The following is a 13,393-nucleotide window of genomic DNA, read 5'->3' as shown; positions in this document are numbered from 1 at the left end:
ACTGTCAGTCCAATTTCCACAGAAAGGAAATCCAAATGCATGGGACAGAGGGAGACAGAGCATGTTCCGGGCATCTCCCCAGTCTGAAAAATGAGAGGACTGTAGACATGACATGAAGAACATTTAATGTGCGGCCTAGATTAAGCAATTGTGTGCCCAGATTTCCTCAAACATTTTTACAAAGCACAAGAGAAGAGCTCCTTTTGTGATTAGTAACTGCTTCAAAAGGAAGATGGATGGGTAAATGATCTCAAAGGGAGTAACCAGTGAGATTCCAAAGGGACCTGTGCTTTAAAACATGTTTGTAAGTGGCGAGTGAAACAGGATTGAACAGTGAGATGACAGTGTTTTCCAGTGATTCACAATTATTCAGGAAAACCAAAACCAAGACTGCTGGCACAAAGTAGCAAAAATATTCACGATAGAGACTAAGTAGGTGATAAAGAGGCAGCTAAAATGCAATGATCACAGATGTTCATGAGAGGAAAACAAAAAATCTCTCTACCTGTGCAACACAGTAGGCTTTAAATTAGTTCCTATCAGTCAGCAAAGATATTTTGGAGTCACTATGGATAGTTTTCTGAAATTGTTGTCTCAGTGCTCAGAGAGGCAGTTAGGACTGAAAAGGAAAGAAAAGAATGAAAAAGCAAACGTAATGCTACTGTATAAATCCTCAGGAAAGGTGTTCTTTCCTTTAATACAACATAAAATTATGCTTATAGCACCTTGACATGCGGTATCATCTTAAGCATCAGAATAACAGGAAAAAAAAAGAAAAAAGAGTGACCAGATCAATCAGAAAGATGGAGTACCGCCTAAGACAGATGAAGTACTCTGGGACTACAAGGAATACAGATGACAAACAGCAGACATAATACAGGTATCAAAAATCACATCTGACAAGGGAAAGGTGAACAGGGAACAATTACTCATTTCTTATGAGAACTAGTATGAATCTAGTAATATTTTTCAGATGGAAGTGTAAAACAAACAAAAGGAAGTACTAGTTAAACAACTGCTTAATTTGGGTAATTCATTGTCATGTGGTATTTTAGATGCCAAAAATACTAAGACCTGCAAGAATTAACTGGACAAATTAATGGAAGAAAAGGCTGCTTTGCAGAGAGATGGACAGAGGCTCCAATTCTGTCCTTAGATTGCCAGAAGTTGAGATGGTAAATAGGAGAAGAAATGAAGCTATAACTGCTCTGTCCTTATATTTCTGCTATAGGCAACTGTAGGGTGCCAGGTTATCTGGACCTTTGGTGTGACTCAATTCAGTCTTTCTTATATTACAGCTGCAGCAGAGAGACTTCTGTCTCAGAGTTCTTGCTTCCTATCATATCCTGGAACTGTGGGTATTGAACATGAGAAATCCTGATAAAACATTTTAATGAAACATCTAATGAACATTTTTAGAACCTTAAAAGGGATTCAATCATTGTTTTGAGATGAGATGCATAGTGATTTTATTTTAGGCAAACCACTTGCACAGATATAAAGCCAAAAATTACCATTTAGTTAGACCTCCACTTTGACTTACCCCAAGGAACCTCACCCAGTAATTTCTGCAGCAAGCCTATAACTTTGGTTTGAGCTATGTTGCATGTTTTAAAATAGTTTTTGCCTTTTCTAGGTCCATCATTAAGCAACCCAGCACTAAGAACTGCCACCAAAGCCTTCTGGCTTTGCAACTTGTCAGAAAATTTCTAGAGTATTTGAGAGGAGAGAAAGAAACATGCGAAAAGTGAGAGTATTGGTGGGCCCAGTTTGTAAGGAATTAGTTCAATTCTACTACTGATTTCTTTGTATAGTGACCAAAAAAATTTCCAATTAATATTTTGAAATGAGCAGCTCAGGCATGCAGATTCCAGCTCTACAGGCTTTAATTTTATTTTTTTTCCTAACTTTACATTGACCTGTACCTGGCTGAATTCTAGGTGACTTTCAGGAAGGTAGACAGTTTTCTTTCAAAGCTGCAAGTCAGATAGCAGTGATTGTAATAAGGATGCCAAATATTTGCACATGTTGCACAGGTTGCTGCATTTTGTACTCAATGCTATTTACATTTCTGTTGCTAAGAGCTCCACTTCTGACTGAAGGCCTTTTATTCTTTAAGGGGATGCAGTACACATTCCACCTCTGTATAGAAGTTGCTTTTATTGGTTTTGTTTCCTTGATCTGCAAGGCAAATGCTGGAATGAGCCCTGGCTTTCAGATGGGCAGTTTTCATATTTCAGGTCTGTTTCAAGTAAAACATCGGGAAACCTTCTGAAAAACACAAATACATATAAAAGAGAGGAGGATAAAATGGCTGCACTGTCATCTCTTCCCGTTTTGTTGCTGAGGATTTAAAAAAAATACTGTAGTGTTTGGTTACTTTGGCCTTTTACAGGCTTCTTTACAAAAGTTTGCACAGAACTACTCACTCATCTGAAACACAGAGGAGACCGAATGTCACTTCTTACCGCTCCGCAGTTTCACAGTTGAGGTTTTGAGGTCGACATTGTCTGCCAACAGCAAGCACCAGTAAAAGACTTTCCCCCCCGCTGGTAAACCATAGCCAGAAATGCAACTCCAGTCCTAAAAACATCTTTCTTTGTTGCAGTATAACATGACGTGTTTCAAAAGTAAGTGTTTTTCACAAGTATCTCTAAAGAGAAAAATACGAGTGTTTATTGACTGTTGTGGTTTGCTTTTACCTTGCATTAACCATCTACTTGAGTATGCAGTACAGAAAACTGCCAAATTTGACCTTTCCTAAGAAAAAGACAAAAGACAGCACAGCAGCAACTCAGCTAAACAAAACATATGTGCAAACTGCTTCCTGGTACACCCACATTCTGGCCTCCCTACAAAGTAATTAAAATTGTCAAGAGAGATTTTTTTGACCAGTTAAGTTCTTCCAGGAACTGAACAATTCGTTCTGAATTCTTGATTCATAGAACGTTCACTTTCTGGCTTCCTGAAGTAGTTCCAAAGTTCATGTTATAAATAGCAGACATTTTTAGAAGGCTTGGGCTGATTGTATAGAAATTAGACAGATTAATTATAATAAAAAGCATCAACATTTACACAAAATTCAGCTCACTGCATTTTCTAATAGGGTGAAAAAAATTATTTTCAGTTCAAGACTGTAGAAAGGTTGTATGTGTTGGTTTTGATTTAAATATATATCTACCCTAAGAACAGTATTGATGGAGTGTTCCAGATGAGATCTTCCAAAACAACCAGCAAAGACAAAAGGACCAGAGAGCTGATGGAAGTTTTCAAACTATTTGACCGCTGTTACATGGATAGAGCCCTGAAAAGATGCTTTCACAGACACAATATTGGCTGCTGGGTTAGCAGGGACATAGAAGAACAGAGAAGCCAATAAGAGGGTGAGTTGTCAGCCCTATGGACTGTAGTCTGCATTGAAAATAATAAAGCATTGTATTGCATTTACAGTGCTATTCTACCTGCACTTATCTTACTCAACCGCAACGGGACCACACACTGAGGACAGGATGGCTCAGTGCTTCATTTCTCTGGTGACACCACCACCAAGGCTACCAATTAGTTGCAGATTTAATGTGGCTTTTATCTGATCTGTAGCAGGTCTGTAATGTTGCCCACAGCTCATGAAATTTGCTTATTATCTAAGAATCTTAGCTTTCATGTACTACTGTTATAAGCAGCCATAGTACTGATGATAGGAATGATAGTGACAACGTTTCTAGTCATAATAGTTGTGAGGACTTGGAAATACGAAAGTCAAAAAAGAAAAAAAAAAAGCAGAATGCAAATTAAAATGCAACTATATTTTGTATTTCACAATCTTGGAAAATGTCTTTTTTGAATGCTTGGCTTTACCAATAGCGTTGCTACTGATACTCCCAAGTCATCTTTAGGACAGTGGAAAGTGTGCATAAAGTAATTCCTCTCCACTTAAAAAGTTAAAAACCTGGAGCTTGCTCTCTCCAGCTCCAGGCTCTGTCACTTACTAGACTGCTGCAAAAGAGTTTTTCAGTGATGTCCGCTGCCCTTTCTTAAATTCTCAGAAAACAGGGTAGTTATCCTGACTGCAGCGGTCTTTTTTTTCTGGGATCACTGGACAGGACCCCCAGCAGTTCAGAGGAACAGGAGAACATCAAGTAATGAGGGGTTGGACTGAGATTAGGCTGGAGCTGAAAGGCACTTCAGGAGATGACCTGGCAGCCTCGCTGCTCACAGGCAGCACTATCAGCTGTACTCTTTGCACCCAGATAGGAAAATGAGAATCCCCCTGTTTTACACTGTCCAGTTGGCTAATAGGGATGAAGGAGTAAACAGATCTGAACTTGTCTCTATCTTGCTTAGAAGATTTAGCAAGGGCAAATACAGAATGGGTAACCCTTGAGGGTAACCCTTCTGCTACATCTTGGTTAGCGCCACCAAGGCCAGTGCAGATGCTTCTGTAATTGCTTGGTAGTATGGATCAGTGGCAACATACGGTGTCCTCATGAATTGCAAATAAATTGTATCTCAGATAATTTTGGATTAATCAGAGTGTTCTCAAGAGGTACCCTTAATGAGGGACATACTTACCTTCTCCTTTGTATTCCTGCCCAAGGCAGCACATTTCCATGCCATATCAGGAGGAACTGGCTCTGCAACCCCATCATTAATTTCATAGCTGTATCCCTCCTCTAACAGCAGTGCTTCTGGAGGACTCTCCACTATGAACCGCGCCTAGAGGCAGATTCTGGTGTACGGATTTGTGCTTCTTTGTTCACCTCCCCATAAAATACTAAAGACATTATGCCCATGAAAAAGTCCAAATAAAGTTTGAAGAAAATAATTACAAAACAAGCCTTCTATTCTTTACCCTGTTACGTTCATGGTTATTGAAAATTAAGCTTTCTTCTCTTTTGCCATGGATATTCTACTTGAATTTGTTTATAATAATATTAAGAAAAAAGTTATAAATGTAAGCTTTTTTGCTGTTGTTAAATAATTACATAGAAGACTCCATTTTTCAGCACCTGCTGAGATTTGGTATATTTCAAAAGCTAAGCCCTTGTATCCCAGATCAAATCTGCAGAAAGGCAGCAGGAACAATTCCTGCTTTGCTTGCGTGTTCACAGCTTCCCGAGCCCCACAAGGTCTGGCTGTGCCGCGGGTCCAGGACTAGTCCTTAGCCAAGTCCGCTCTGAGCCAGATCTGGCTGTGGTGTTTCCAGTGCAACCAGCCGCTGCAGTAACACCGACGTAATTTGGGTTGTGCAGGGGCTAAGTTGGGACAGAATTTGGGGAACAGTAGCTCTGGCTCTATAGTTAGACTGGAAACAGCATTAGCATGAACGAAAGAAACACAAAACTGACCGTAAGCCAGGACAGAAACACTACTGCTGGAGCAAGAGCAAATTGAAACTAAGTAGGGAGGTTTCTAAAGGACAATATGCCTCCACAGCAATTGCGTACCTCAGACAGAGACCTTCTTGAGCTGAATTCAAGCCAGCGATACCATCTTGCTCTGCCAGGATTACAAGCCCCGCATTGTACCCAGTTAACTGCAGCCGCTTTGGAGTAACCCTTGCAGTGTTTTGCTGAATGATCTGGCAAAGTGAGTATTCCCACTCCCCAACAGTTCACATTTTCATCCCTGCCATACGCAAGGGTTAATGGCATGTTTCTGCTTTGTGTTTTTTCTGTTATTTACCCTTTCTCCACTAGATGCTACACTGAGACCATCAAACATTTATTGAGTCAAATAACATAAATTTGAAGACTCGGTGTAGAATACAGTGTTTAAAACAAAACAGCGAAAACATCACTCTGTTTATGTATCTGTGTGGTGTGAAGATGAAACTAATGCATCTCACATTGGAGTAACTGCACTGACTTCATCAGAGCTGCTTACTTGGCACTGCATGGAAGAGCGATAAAGCAAGTCTGTGCGTCCTGGCATTATTACCCACGTGCAATTGTATCAGGTAATTAATTACCTGAATGTGTGAAATGGTTTGCCAAGAGAGTGCCACCAAATCTAACATTAACAAAACAATATATGTCAATACAATGAGGTAGTCCTTTTGTTCCCTTTCTGTCTTAGAAATCTAAAATCACATACTTAACTGGAAAAAAATTACAGTAGGTGATATTTGTAATGAAGTTTACACTTCAAATAATATCACAGATAAACATTATTTTTCCTGATATTATGCAAGCCTTTGACCCAGGCAGCTGGGGAAGTGCTACCTAGTATGGCTCCCACAGAGCCTGCCAGCCTGGGATTTAACTGGTGTCACAAATTGTGCAATACCTTCCAGTAAACAACTGGAGATCCTCTTACCTTTCAGCGAAGGCGGGCCCGACCAAGCACTTCTGCACAGCCTTTCTTGTGTGACAAGTTTACTGGATAAATGCCTTTCAGCCTGTCTCGGAGTCTCTATTTGGACAAAGAAAAGTGAAGGTTGGAGACTCTTTTAGCCTAGTAAGGTCTTCAGACCTTATGTTCCTAGAGGTCTGTTATATATACCTTGCCATTTGTCACACTGTTCAGAAACACAATGTGTGCTACAGCCCAACTGCTAGCACTTTTATTGTTATAGGAAGGGGGCAAATATAATTTGGGGAAACTTCAGTATGACCTGGTTAAGGTACAGCACCAGTGACATGCTTCCTTTCCAGCAAAAATCAAAACATGGCTTCAAAACACTGCTATGTTTCCCTATCTTGCTGTAACATGCTTTAATTTGCTTACCTGGACTTAATCTGGGACAAGAGCTGGAATAGAAAATTATGTTTTCTTAAAGTTGAATAGGGCCTTATAGAAGTAAACATTTACTGTTCAGGAACCCAATCTGCTGCTGGTGTGATGAGCTTCACAATACACGTGATCTACATCAGCTGAGGATCTAGGCCAGATGCTCAGCAAACTCATTGAGTCCTGGCCTCCTTATTGACCATTCACAAGCTCATCTTCAGATTAGTATACAGAAAGGTGGATTAAGAGAGTGGGGGGAAAAATATCTCCTTTTTTTTCCCTTTATTCTAGTTGATATGGTAATGCTTAGATCAGTTTAGCCAGCGTTATTCTAAGGTATGGACTCTTAACTGTGTTTCAGGCCAGAGATTCCATTTTGGCAGAATTTCATGCAGCACTTCGCAGTGAGGTACTGGAGATTTCATCAAGGTCAGGAGAAAAAGCAGCAGATTCAGAACTAGTAGCTGTTAGATTTACAAGGAAGAACCCTAAATATTTTATGGTTGGTTACGCTGAGAGGCTAGTATTAAAAATAAATGCTTCTGCTCTGGTACTTAGCTTACTTACTAGTTTCTCCATCTGAAGAGCTAAAAACAAGCACAAAGACCTGCCACCAAGTAGGTCATAATTCTCTGAAAAATCAAACAAAAGGTCATGACTTAAATGAAATGGAGTTTGCTTCATAATGATCCTCAGAAAGAAGGAATCCGCTGTAGGTAAGGATTCAGCATGCCAAAGGGAATTGTAAATGGCAGCTCTGCAGAGCTGCTTGTTTCTCATAGTCAGGTTTGTCTTGAGCTCAGGTCAGCATTGACTGAAAACCATTACTCTGTACAGTCTTTTCAGTGCCCAGCGACTTTATCTCAGCATCAAATCGTGTTCCCGGTGGATAAGCAGCCACATCACATAAAACCACCACTAGACCTGAAATTAATTTCTAATTTTGCTGTCAGCCATCCACAAGAGAGGTCAGGCTGGGAAGCAGCCGTGAAGACGAGAATACTTCCCGGCCAAGCTGGAGGTGTACCAGGGGCACAGACCATGGGGAGAGGCGAATGTGGCAGGGCAGAAGGAGTTTGCATGCCTGCTTCTCAAAATACATGTCTTTGGTGGTCAGGCGGAGGACTTCAGTATTCCAGGTGCTGGAGGAGCAGGACCATTTGCAAGTACAAGAACAGCTCCAAGGTGTGAGACTCGAGTCGTGCCAAGCGAACAGCCCAGAGGGAAACCGTTGTTGTGAGAGATGGCAAACAGCGCAGAGCCAGGCTGCTTCTCGCGCGGTGCGGCCCGCCGAGCACCCAGGCAGGACCAGACGGGTGACTCCTGCGGAGCCAGACTGAGAGATGCGATGCTCCCTGACCAGAGCAGGAGTGGGGTTCAGTTGACAGGGTAACTCTTACAGAATTAATTTTGTAGCACATTGTTGCCAAGGAAGGGAGGAGGGAGGAGTACGAATTTGATGGAGTATTGTAAAAGTTAAAATGAGCTTTAAGGTGTAGATAAATATTACTCTTTATCCGCAAGTACTAGGAAACAAAGCAAAAATATTCCCATGTTCCCTTTGCTGCCGGCTACTTTGGGCAGTGTCGAAACATTTGTGGGTGGAGAAATTTTGCTTGCTAAGGAAAACCAGGGAGGAGGTATTGCGTTTTCCCAGGTCTCTGGGTTGGCGGTCATTCTCCCTATTTATAAGGAGAATCCTCAAATGTTATGTGGACATTTTTGTTTCAGTTAGCCATACAAAATACAGCAACAAAACCAGAGAGCCTGATCCTATGATATAAAATCTCAACAGGCTTTCACAGTCTTTTTTTTTTTTTTCCCCTATATAGCACATCAGAGAAACACTGCACTGCTTTTGTGACAACTTACTTCATTATCCCCTCTCACTCCCCAGATCCTCCCCCCTTCTCTCCCAATTCCACTCTCTTTCTCTTACTATCTTCTTGCCTGTAACCTCTTGAACTTGGATCAGTTTTTCCAGGCTGAGCAGATGTGGAGCTGCTACAAGATCATTATTTCTGGATTCATCCAAACACTGCAGCCATCCTGATGCACCCCCCCACCTCCTCTTACCACCCCTCCAACCACAGCATCTGACACCACCTCCTCAGCCCGTTATACTTTGTTCCCTCCCAAAATTTCCACCTTTTGAATGGTGGCAGTTCCTATGTGCCATTTCTGACTCCTTTTGCTATCTTTTCTTGTGGCCCTGAGGCTCCTAGGAAGGCACCTTGCCCCCATTTTAGGGAAAGTAAAGAACCTCTGAAGGCAAGGCAGAGGGGAGTAAGGCTTTGTGCGGGATGGCCACGCCACATGGAGCAACTGTTTTTAAAAATTGCATTTGAAAACCAAATTTGCCGGCAGGTGGACCAAGTGGGTAACACAGCAGTTGTACCTTGGGGATTTGGAATATGTCCTTACATAGAATTGGGAACTGTAGGAAGTTTCAAACCAGAGAGGCTCTTTTTCATGTCTGCCTTGGATCAGTGGCTTAAGAGGAGGACAAGACAGAGCGCTTCACCCAACCCCAAGTGAAGGAGGTCGTTCCCTAGGTGCTGGCTCGCAGCGCAGGGCGCAGTGGCACACGTGCACTGGCAGCTCCTGTTCTCAGGGGATAAATTACTCCCTTAATTTCTGCTCACTTTGCAAAAGCCTGACTCCCCTCCTTGCATCATTCAGGGCGCTGTGGCAGGTGCATCTTGCAGGTAGGATGTGCTGCCATCTCCCCTCTCTCCGTCTAGTTCTTGGGTGTCAAGAGTGATCATTTCTCACACCGCTGAAATACCCGGCGGGGGGCACAGGGCAGGTTTTGGGGCTGTTAGAGGGCAGGCGCTGAGGCAGCTGTAGCAAATGACAGACTTTCATATAGACCCGCTGAAGCGCTGTTAATGCTTCACACATGGAGTTTGATACAGTAATGGAAAAATCAATGCCAGGATCACACTTTCACCACACGTGCAATAGCTTGTTGCGTGCATCAGTAATTACACTTCTTGGCTTCTAACCCAAGGCTCGCAATGTTTTTCCTGCAGCTTTTTGTCTTTGTATATTAGTGATTTGCAAAAGCTGAACCTCAATTAAAAAAGGAATAATTTTTTTTAAATACAGTGCTCAATTACATGCAATTCTTATGCAGTAATCTGAGCCGTAGAAGACAAATTTACCAGTGGGTGAAATTCTCTAGACGGACGGTCAGATTGACTGGTCCCTGTGGGCTCCTCTGGCCCAAAATCCACTAATCCTGGAACAAGCTCCATGCAGAGAGATGCCCAGAGCCCATCACTTGTGATTTCTAACTTCACGTCCCTCCTCAGGAGCAGGAGGTGCCAGCCCAACTCCGGGCTAATCGGCTCCGACACACCGGCAGTACTGCCAAGGAGGGGAGAGGAGAAGCCCAGGGGTCTGCCCTGCCAAACAAAGTTTAGAGGTTTGGCCAAATGGGCCTCTGATCTATCACCTTAATTTGACAACTGAAGATCAGTTTTGATAATACTTAAAACACACCATGCTGTATCTGGTAAAAGTAATGAAGTCTTGGCTAATGCATCATTTAATGCTGTTAAATTTTTGCTGAAACTGCCAGACTGGGGTTTTTTTGTTGTTTGTTTTTAACAGCCTGAACAGCTTGGGTTTGCTTCAGTGAAATAAAGAATTAGATCCTGCTAGAATACAGTTTAAATATATTTTCTGAAACTAGAAAATGACATTAAGTTAGGTCTTTTCAGTACAAACCAATCCAGGTAATTATTCCATTAATACCCTCTCAAGAGAAAATGCACATGGGAAATACCTATTTAAAATACAACTGCTCAGACATTCAGCAAAATAGATGCATTTGGGCTTTTACATCACACAACCTACAGCTGTTACACCTCAAGTGGCTAACTTAAACCATCACTTACTGAAAGGTCAGTAGTAAAACGGCGCGCAGAACCATGACTTGGCCTATGCAACCTCGTGTCAGGGGGTTAGACCTGCTCAGATCCACAGCGTGAGCTACCCCAGAGCTTGGTCTGAAGGCACTCTGTCTTTCTGTCTCAGCGTGGAGGCTGCAGCTCTTTACTCCCGAGAGTTGCCAATAGCACCTCATTTTCCTCTAGAGCAAGGGGAAAAGCAAAGCACTCTGGCTCCTCAGCGGAAGCCAGGTACTTACAAGCAAAGCTTTCCAGAATGAAGTGTGCTGAAGGAAGGGAGGCAGCACGGGGAGCCAGAATACATCTGCCGGAGTCCACATACCAAGGATATCAAGAAAACAGGAAAGTGGAGAGGATTCTGCCTGTTTGAAACTCTTGGTTCTAAAGGGAGATGCTAAGATTTGATACAGTGGAGATCAACAACTTCCTAAAAACGCAGAGCGCTTGTGTAGACAACGTCAAGTATAACACAGGAAAAGAAGCACCTGAGAAGGCATCTCTCAAACAGTATTTAAGGGTGACTCATTTAGAATGGCACTATAACACTAGCTCTCAAAAAATTAAAAAAAAAAAAAAAGAAAAGAAAAAGCAGGTCAAATCTGGAAAAGCGACAAGAAGGTTTCAAAATGAAAGAGTAATGCCTCTAGCAAGGAGGTGGGAATATGAGCTGAAGAATGAAGTTATGCTGTTTCTGCAGGTTGAAACTTCTGTCCCAGAGGAGAAAGAGGAGGAGGAAAGTGGATTTGCTCTAACTATCAGAGTCCTGTGTGATCCCAAGGGAGGGTGGCTGCCTGTGACCCCCAGCTGATGTGCACTGTCAACGTACGGTGGATGAGAAGCCCGCTCATTTTCCTAGTCAAGTCTTTTATTCTCCTTGTCAGGAAAAGGAGGTCCAGGAGCTGTTACACTGGCCCTCTACCCAATGTCTGCTTACGAAGGAATGGTTTCCCAAATACAGTTTTTTCGGAACTGTCTGCAGACAAAAAAATGTGGGCTCAAAATCGGTTTTTACAGGATATCCACTAAGTGGATTCATGGCTCATCATTCACATTTACCACTGTCTCCTGGAGGGATGCTCTTTAACAAGCTCACCGGATGGTGTGGCTAATTTGTAAGTCAGTATTTCAGCTTTGTCACTTACAGCATCTTTTTATGCACCAGGAACATCTTTAATTTACATACACAACATCATCAAGCTGTTCAGGTGTGACCATGTTATAAAACGTACATGATTCTTGTACAGCTTTGTGTAAGCATTATTTATTTATTTGCTCTTCCAACATATGCCAGCACAAAATAATAGCAGGCAGACAAGGCAAATCAGTTTTCTTTAGCTTAAAGATCAGTCACAAGATCATAATCTTGTTTCTGCAAAGACAGTATAGGCTCTAAGCCTGTATTTTCTGTTTAAACATATCTGCTTCTTGAAGTCTTTCCCAGAGATTTACAACACCAGATTATGCTAGAATTGGACATATGGAATGGCATCATCTGGGATGATGAAGGGCTGCACGCTTTGTATAAAACAAAGGTGTTTTAAGAAATACAGCAGTTAATGTTGATATTTCTTTTCCAGGAAACCCAAAATGTACAGCTTTCTGCATGTTGCATCCAAATTACAACCAAAGCCTCCAACCAAACACAAGCAATGCAACACTAGAGCAAATATGATGATGAAACAATATTTGCATATGTATCAATACGGGATATCAGAGTGATCAATTCGCATACCCAATTCTGAAATAAGATTCCTGTGCAACTAGTCAGTTTTGTTGCAATCTTGTGTACCATCTGAAGATGTCTCCACCTGTGCTGCCAGCCAGCTGCAATATGCTGTTACACAACTCCTGTCCCAGTTAGGCCCTAAAACTGGTTCTACCCAGCTCTCAGGATTGCATTTCTCTTGCGATCAGTAATTTAACACTTGAGATTTGTGCTTAAGGCTTCTGGTAATGTCCTGTGCCTGTACCTTCAAGGCCCTGCTATCATCGTGTTCTTGTGCTCTTGGTGGCCTGCACTATAATCCCCGGCTTTTCTTCAGCAGACTTCAAGGCATGGCTTCCTGATAAAATAACTAATGTTTTTATTAGCACAATCTAGTCCTGTGTATATCCCTGTTCTAGGGTCACTGGCTAGCTCGCTGTACAGAAATAATGGTCTGTTAGGATGTGTGTAAAGATAAACAGAGTGATATAAATAGATACAACGCTTTCTTAATGACCTGTTATTAATATCTGTTGGTTATGGCAATATTACTGCTGTGTTATCAAAACTGCTTTACAACATATGTGAACTTTTAAGCAGACATATGGGTTGATACAGGCTAGAGAGCTCTTTGAAGTCAAAGGGTGAATAATCGAACCAGCCTAACTAAATCCTCTCAGAAATCACACATTTTATGGTATCAAACAGTTTGCTTTAGAATGACAAGGTTTTTGGATCAGTGCAAAAAGCTAAATCTAAAGGAAATGTTTTTACTGTTTCACATTCTATTTTTCTCTCTTCTCTTATACATGCCTCATATACATCTCTGTGGCTTGGAGCATGGGTTTTTTTCAATGCCTGTCCAGAGCTTAACAACGGGATGCCGGATCCACAGCTATTTACATTGCTTGACTCCCACTGCCTGCCTACATGTCAATTATAATGAAACAGAAGTAGAAACATGGCAGGGAGATCTTTTTGCAGTGAGCTTTCTAGATTATCGTGTCTCGTTTTTCACAAGGGTTTGTCACCTTTCATCGCC

At 41.9% G+C, this 13,393-nt stretch overlaps 1 long non-coding RNA gene across 2 annotated transcripts; it reads left to right on the top strand.

Moving 5' to 3' along the window:
• Nucleotides 1-804: 804 nt before the first annotated feature.
• Nucleotides 805-11,922, top strand: LOC142602378 (uncharacterized). Of its 2 annotated transcripts, none has more exons than XR_012836156.1 (3): nt 805-2,630; nt 3,193-3,383; nt 11,344-11,922. It is a non-coding gene; the product is annotated as an uncharacterized LOC142602378 (long non-coding RNA). The 2 variants fall into 2 exon arrangements; XR_012836155.1 differs by lacking the exon at nt 11,344-11,922 and adding an exon at nt 4,595-4,780.
• The last annotated feature ends 1,471 nt before the right edge of the window (nt 11,923-13,393 follow it).

This window comes from Balearica regulorum, chromosome 6, assembly GCF_011004875.1.
Source record: "Balearica regulorum gibbericeps isolate bBalReg1 chromosome 6, bBalReg1.pri, whole genome shotgun sequence".
In the NCBI taxonomy this organism is placed as follows: Eukaryota; Metazoa; Chordata; class Aves; order Gruiformes; family Gruidae; genus Balearica; species Balearica regulorum.
Note: the sequence above shows the minus strand (reverse complement) of the source record. Positions and strands in the feature narration are given on the sequence as shown.